Here is an 8,002-nt window from a genome sequence, read left to right as displayed (position 1 = left end):
ATTCTCTCTTTTTTTATCTTCTCTCTGCTTATTTCCTCGTGTTCTTTTCTGTTGAAAATGGCATAGTGGTTAAGAGCGCAGGCTACTAACCCCAAGATTCTGAGTTCGATTCCAAGCAGTGACCTGAACAATAACAATAATAATAATAACAATAACATCGAAAAATACCTTAGGAATGAGAACCCAAGTTCGAAATTTCTTCAAGACACCTGAAGAAGGCTGGATGTTATATCAGCCGAAACGTTGTGTTAACAACAAACAAGATGAGGAAAAATAACTGTGGAATGTAAATAATGTATATAACGTAAATAATTCCAGTTTGGGTTTATAACAAAAACATTAATTAGGATTCATAATGTTTGGAATAGTAAATTCTTTTCGCCGAAATGTGTCCAGTTGTTTGTATTTTTATGGTATTCTTTTTTTTATTGCCCACAAGGGGCAAAACATTGAGGGTACAAACAAGGACAGACAAAGGGATTAAGTCGATTACATCGACCTCAGTGCGTAACTGGTACTTAATTTGTCGACCCCGAAAGGAATAAAGGCAAAGTTGACCTCGGCGGAATTTTAATTCAGAACGTAACGGTAAACGTAATACCGCTAAGCATTTCGCCCGGCGTGCTAGCGATTATGCCAGCCTGCCGCCTCAAATGTATTGTATGGTATTTGTATGGTATTCTGTATTGTATTTTTATGGTATTCTGGAGAGGAATTTGTGCAGGTAGTGTTAAGACGTTTTTTCTCCTCTTCGATTTATTTCAGTATAATGCTGAATACAGCAAGACTGTTTGATATAAAAGGAACAATATTCTATCTCATGTTATGTGAGAGCGAACTCGATTATCAAAGGGACTTAGGATGCCTTCGATGGTTTGTGAACTTGATGCGAGCGCCCTCTAAACCACGCTTATTGACTATTTTCAACATTGCATAAATAATATATCCTCTTCAAAGCCAAGGCCGCTTTGAAAAACAAAGATGTAGTGGAGTTGGGAACAATCCCAATGATCAAGGCTTGGTGTGTCAGTTATATATATTGTGATTGATATCGTAATCTTTTGATGAAAAATGTCTGATGACTGGTCAAAATTATGGATGCTCACCGCCTGCAGATTATATCGAATTTAGTTTTTGATAAGTCGAATTTGCACTTAAAAATCTCTGATATTATTTGAGGCCACTGCATGAATGTCTCCGAAGTTATAGAACATATCTGTTTAAGTGTATTGTCTGTTCCAAATGTTAACCAAAAATCCAACCAAGAATAGTTTTACGTGTGCATACGTCCAAAATGGTTGCTTAGCCGTCAGCGCAACTTTGGACATAATGATCAACAGTTCTCTGGTAATGTGCTTGGAGGTTTATGCATATAGGCATCATACGCTGTTCTTTTCATTTGCAATGTTTCATGGGTAACATGTCTGGCATTTGAAAATGGAAAGCAGCTACAGACCGCAAAATTCCATCCTATCTTGGAATTCTACCATTCACAGACGAAACGTCGTGATATTTCATACGTTATGTTTCAAAGTTTGATGAATATTTCTAATGATCTCAAACTGGAGGTCATTGTTCCTTGTCATAGAATACGATTATCTTCTGTTTTGTATAAGCTCTAAATAAGCAATGGTGATGTTGAAGCACCTGCAAATGCCTTTTGTGAGGTCTTAAATTCCCTATTTGAAATTGTACTCGGACCGCTTTCCTGAAATTACATCCTCATAAATTAATCGTTTTGGAAGCCTAAAACTATCCACGGGGATAACATCACCGTCCCATTCACTATGTACATTACGCGATCTTCCAAAATGAGATTGCTAATATTTCGTATAACTTCTGTTTCAGATGTAAAGAATTTCTAACTGGTTTATAGTATACGCTTACGCACTTCTGGTGAAATCTACCAAGTCATAAACATGGCGTCGATACAGGGTCCAAGCCTCAGATGATTATGGCAGAAATATATTGAAGTAGAGATCATAGATGCAAAGTTTGATGGCAAATTTTAAACTCCGTTTAATCAAGCATATTTTCCCAGTGTCCCAGATTCAAGTGGCACTTTTTCAGCTATTAACCTCATTTCGGAATTTAAGGATCCATTTCTGGTGAAAACACTTAAACGACACGTGAAAGAATCTGATGATAGCAAAAAAAATCAACCGAAAGCAGATCATGTTAATAAAATCTCCTAACGTACATTTCAGTATTTGGACTCACGTGTACCGGTTTCTGCACTGGCAAAAATCGCCTTAGCTTCTTCAGAGAGTTGTTCGAGGCAATCTTCTGTTACGCTGAATTTCCCTTCTAGATGCACAGAGTCTTATTGAGGTAAGTTGTTTGTGAATTGTGGAATTTGTACAACTATATATAAGTTTCCTGTCGTAGGCTCTGGTGGTGGAGACAAAATATTGTAAGGACGAATAAGATAGGCTTAAGTCAAAAGGTAGGGAAAGAAGAAAAGTAAGCCAAAGAAAGAAAATCGAAAAGGAAGGTGAAGTAATAAGGGACTATAAAGACGGGTAATTGAGAGATGGGTTTTGACAAGGGGAATAAAGTATGGTGGGTGACTATTAGAACGGTCAAAGAATTCAAGTATTTTTTTTTCCAATATTTCCCATATATAAGGCAGCGAGCTGGCAGAAACGTTATCATGCCGGGGTATTTGCTTTTGGGGGTCAATGAAACTAGTTGAGCGCTGGGGTTGATCTAAGCCCCCCCCCCCGCAATTGCTGGCCTTATATCAATATGTGAAACCAATAATTGCGATATATTTTTATCGTTTTATTTACCTCTAAATCTTCACCAATATTTGCATTTTTCTACATGACCATTATATTTATTTTTTAAAAGTACAGTAATCCCTCGCTTATCACAGTTCACCTATTGCGCTTCTCCTATCGCGATTTAATTTTTAAGCCTACGTAGATTCCTCCGTGGTGTTGTTTTGCATTTATAATAAAAAAAACATATATATATACAAATTATAAAGGTAAAGGTAATAAAAATATGTACAGCAGTATTTCTACTTCGCGGATTTTCACTTATCGCGATAGTCGAGGGATTACTGTATTCTTTTGATTTTATTCCATTTGTCTTAATTTGTGACTCCCATTTGAATTGTTACTTTTTTAACTATCAACCATACATCAAAGTCGGTAACCTATTGCTATGGTTTCTTTCGTTTTGATTTTAATTGTCACTTTCTCAATAATTTCCAATATTTAGTGCTAGTATAGTATGCGAACTACCACGGTGTCGAACAGTATAGCCAGGGTTATCTACCTTAAACCCTACTCGTTATCACCTCACTTTTCCACTTTCCATTTCTGCTGGAAGATAATGAGGTAAGACTTAGATGATTCATTTGTATCGTTCATTCATGACATAAGAAGTGTTTATCGTTAAAATGGATTGTCTTGATTTATCTGTGTAATTTCTTTATCATATACAATAATATAAGATTCAATTTTCCTTATTTGTGTAATTCTTTTATAATCTACGAAGTGTTTTATCCCTGAAATATCTGGAAGATAAGGTAGATAACTCTGGCTATACTGTTTGACACTGTAGTAAACCGCATACTATACTAGCACCCAATATTTTTCCAATAGGGCGGCGATCTGGCAGGGCGAAATGCTTAGCGGTATTTCGTTCTGAGTCCAAATTCCGCTGAGGTTGACTTTGCCGTTCATCCTTTCGAGATCGATTAAATAAATACCAGTTATGCACTGAGGATCGGTGTAATCAACTTAATCCTTTTGTCTGTCCTTGTTTGTCCCTTCTATGTTTAGCCCCCTGTGGGCAATAAAGAAATACATATTTTTTCAATAAATTCATTTCAGTGTTATTTATATATATTTTAATGCATTCTATATATTAAAATAAGCAACAGGATATCAAGAAGTGATGCAGTACTACCGTTTCAAGTGGCTCCATTTAATTGAACAATGGAATTATCATCAATGCAGTGCTGTCATCAGCTGCACACATAAATAGAATGTTAACCAGTTTGACACATTAATATAATTTTACTTAAATACTTTAACAGAGCAAGATGGAATAAATTCATGTCGCTATTGTAGTTAAGAATAAAACCGGACTGACTTGGTGCTTCAAATTAAGTACCTAATTCAACTGAATCTCAATAATTTCTTATATATATTGCATTATCCTAAATTTTGTTTACTCACTATTATTACAATGATTACCAATTCATCTTTGATCATTTATCTAAATTCTAAATCAACAACCCAGCGGCTGAAATTCTTTCTATTCACTTTTAACTATAATGTCACATTTGCTGATTTATTCTTTTCACTATTTCTAGTTGAAACATCTCAGATTTCAAAGTTCATTCATCTGTTAATCTGTAATTCTTCCTATTAAATTTCTCCATTGCGTTCTTTGAAATTTCTAATACCTACCAACCCTACTTCATCACCCCTTATCAAAGCACTCCTTTCGCTTCCCCTTCCTCTTGCTTTTTTTTACTTCCTCTTCCATCCTTTTCTTTTCTTTTTATCTTTCTTCTACTTCTTTGTAATCTTTTCCTTTCTTCATTTTACGTTTCTTTCTTTACTGCTTTCTTTTTTGTACTTTTCCCCATTTATCGATTTTTTTTTTTCTTCTCCACTACAACTTATGACAAGTAACCTGTATACAGGTGTGCAAATTCCATCAGTTTTCAGATTTCCCTCAAGATCCCTTGCACCCAAATTTGAAACTCAGAGTAGCAAGGGACTGATTCGACCGCTATAGAAATATATTATTAATCTCTCTTATGGTACTGAGTATCCTTTTTGCTGATAATCAACACTAAGCGTTTATATATATACAACACTGCCATGACTGCTACTAAATTAGAATCTCTTTCACTCGGTGTTCTTTTCAGTTAATAGTAACTTATGCAGAAAGTTTTCTATTTCAATGCCCCAACCCAAACACTAAATTTACTTAATCACACAATCATTCCTTTAATACTGCTATCGAAAATATATATCCATTATAGTTCGTGAAGTAGTCTTCTCACCCAAACCTAACGTTCTCCCTCCCTCGTTCTCTCATTCACTCATACACCCCTCTCCTACCGTATGTCTCTTGTTCTCTCAACTTTCTCTTTCCATTATTTTCGTTCAATTTGACAAGCTGATTCATGCTAACCCTTCTTCCACACACACCCCTCTCTCTTTCTCCCTATCTATCTATCTATCTGCCTCAGCCAAATATGCAGTGTGCCATAATCTATATGAACTTTAGGATTTGTAAAGGTTAGGAATAATTTCAATTAACTCTTGAACGGGAAATGGTTTTATGTATGTGTGATAAACAGACAAAACGTCTTAAAAAACTTAAGGGTAATTTTATTTTAAATATTTTCACTATAAATAAACGTAAAACCTAAAATAATTGTGAATCTCACGCATAATAAAATTTACTATCTCGTTATCGAAAAATGCCATAAAAATATGCAAGTTCATTTGCATCCCGCGTGAGCATAAAATTCATTGGAGATTATTGTTGTCAAATAAAAGAAGAAATGTAAAAAGAAATCGGAATCCATTTTTCCATCCAAAGCTAATTAAAGCATCGTGTTGTTCTGTGTTATCCAGGACATCATCATCATGATCTATCTTATCTGAGGTAGAGGCGCAATGGCCCAGTGGTTAGGGCAGCGGACTCGCGGTCATAGTATCGCGGTTTCGATTCCCAGACCGGGCGTTGTGAGTGTTTATTGAGCGAAAACACCTAAAGTGCCACGAGGCTCCGGCAGGGGATGGTGGCGAACCCTGCTGTACTCTTCCACCACAACTTTCTCTCACTCTTACTTCCTGTTTCTGTTGTGCCTGTAATTCAAAGGGTCAGCCTTGTCACTGTGTCACGCTGAATATCCCCGGGGACTACGTTAAGGGTACACGTGTCTGTGGAGTGCTCAGCCACTTGCACGTTAATTTCACGAGCAGGCTGTTCTGTTGATTGGATCAACTGGAACCCTCGACGTCGTAAGCGACGGAGTGCCAACAACAACAATCTCATCTGACGATGAAGTAAGTCAGAAAAAGTCTTCCTCGCTGTATAAATCTTCATTGTGTCACTTGATTTGTCCCATCGATATGGGACGTTTGCGCATAGATACATTTTTCAAAGTAGTCACTCGGGTATCAATTGATAAAGGCCGTATACTTGTAAAATGTTTGAAACAACGATTGATGGCATCCGCTATTCTTTAATGAAGCATCAATTGACGATGTTAAGAGTTAAACGTCAGTAAATAGTTAGAAAAAGCAAAGTAGCAGAGTGGTTTAAATGTAAATGTATTGGAGTATTCGGTTCAGTAGAGGTGAAACCTTCCTAAACGTTTTAGCAGAAGTTAAAATATGCAAGTGTTTTAATTGATCTCTGGCATATGTATAAGCGTTAAATATTCATATGAATGTAAAATCGATTCCAAATGTCTCGTCTTCATTGTTGTTACTTCTTTTATTGACCCCAGGAGGTTAAATCCTTTAGTTGATATTGACGGAATTCGAAATCGAAACGTACTGTAGTGTTTAATATTTGTTTTCTAACTGAAAGACAAGTCTTCGAATATGGAGATTGGGTATAGTCGATACCCCTGCACTTGAGCGATAATATATCTTCTCAAATTTAGAATAATTATAACGATGAACTTGCTAAGAAATGATTAATATTGCTATAGAATATGATGAAGTGAACAGAGATTGGGAGGAAACAACTATTGAATTTATATGTGTGGATAAGCTTGATATTGCAAAACTGTTCTTTCAGACATAATGGTGTATGTAATTCGAATAATGCGGTTTAAAAGTTGACATTAACGATATCTAATATTGATATCTTTGCCATAATATATCTAAGTAATTCTGAAAAACTTTCAATCTTATAGCATTCCTCATCAGATTTTGGCAGACTATTGCAGTTATTTATCATCATTTGTAAGAATTGATGTGTTCATGGTTAATATATTAAATGTTTCTTCGAAATTCGAATTGAGTGGCGTCTGAATTTCTTGTTGACACTCCTCTACACCATGACAGACACTTTAATATTTATACACAAACACGTATTAATCATTTCGTAATATGATTAGTTTAGATGTGCGGGAGTTAAGAACACAGCGAAAGACTTGAGACTGCTTGTCTAGTTTCCATTTCCATCTAATGACTGTTTACTTCACTTGCAATAACAATAATATCATTTAAAAAAGTATGGCCAGCAAGCGCTCGCATTTGTCTTTGCAATTCATTTGTTCGTTCAGTGAGGTTACTGTTATTTGTCATTCATTGTACTTATTTTATTTATGGAATTAATCACTTTAACTGGTCGAATTAACAGATGTTACTGCCAAAAATGCGAACTAGCGAATTTAAAGACCAGGTCATCAACGTGATTTTAATATCATTTCATATTAAGGCAGAAAACAGCCAGAATCTTTAACACTCCAGACATAATACTTTGCGGCATTAAGGCGGCGAGCTGGCAGGAGCGTTAGCACGCATGGCGAAATGCTTAGCGGTATTTCGTCTGTCTTTACGTTCTGAGTTCAAATTCCGCCGAGGTCGACTTTGCCTTTCATCTTTTCGGGGTCGACAAATTAAGTACCAGTTGCGTACTGGTTTCGAGCTAATCGACTGGCCCCTCCCCCAAAATTTCAAGCCTTGTACCTAGAGTAGAAAAGAATACTTAGCGGTATTTCGTACGTCTTTACGTTATGAGTTCAAATTCCCCGAGGACGACTTTGTCTTTCATCTTTCCAGGGTCGATAAAATAAGTACCAGTTTAGTACTGGGTCAATGTAATCTAACGCCTTAGCACATCACCTGAAAATGCTGGCCCTGTTCCACATTATGAAACCAATGTAACTGCATATAGAATATTAATCAGAAATCTAAAGTGTTACGTCAGAACCTGAGGCCTCTTGATTGGAAGATGAAATTCAGGCACTCGATAGAGAGACATGGTTTCAATCTCCGCTTAATCT

This window comes from Octopus bimaculoides, chromosome 1 (assembly GCF_001194135.2).
Source record: "Octopus bimaculoides isolate UCB-OBI-ISO-001 chromosome 1, ASM119413v2, whole genome shotgun sequence".
In the NCBI taxonomy this organism is placed as follows: Eukaryota; Metazoa; Mollusca; class Cephalopoda; order Octopoda; family Octopodidae; genus Octopus; species Octopus bimaculoides.
The sequence above is the reverse complement of the archived record's forward strand: the minus strand, read 5'-3'. Positions refer to the sequence as shown.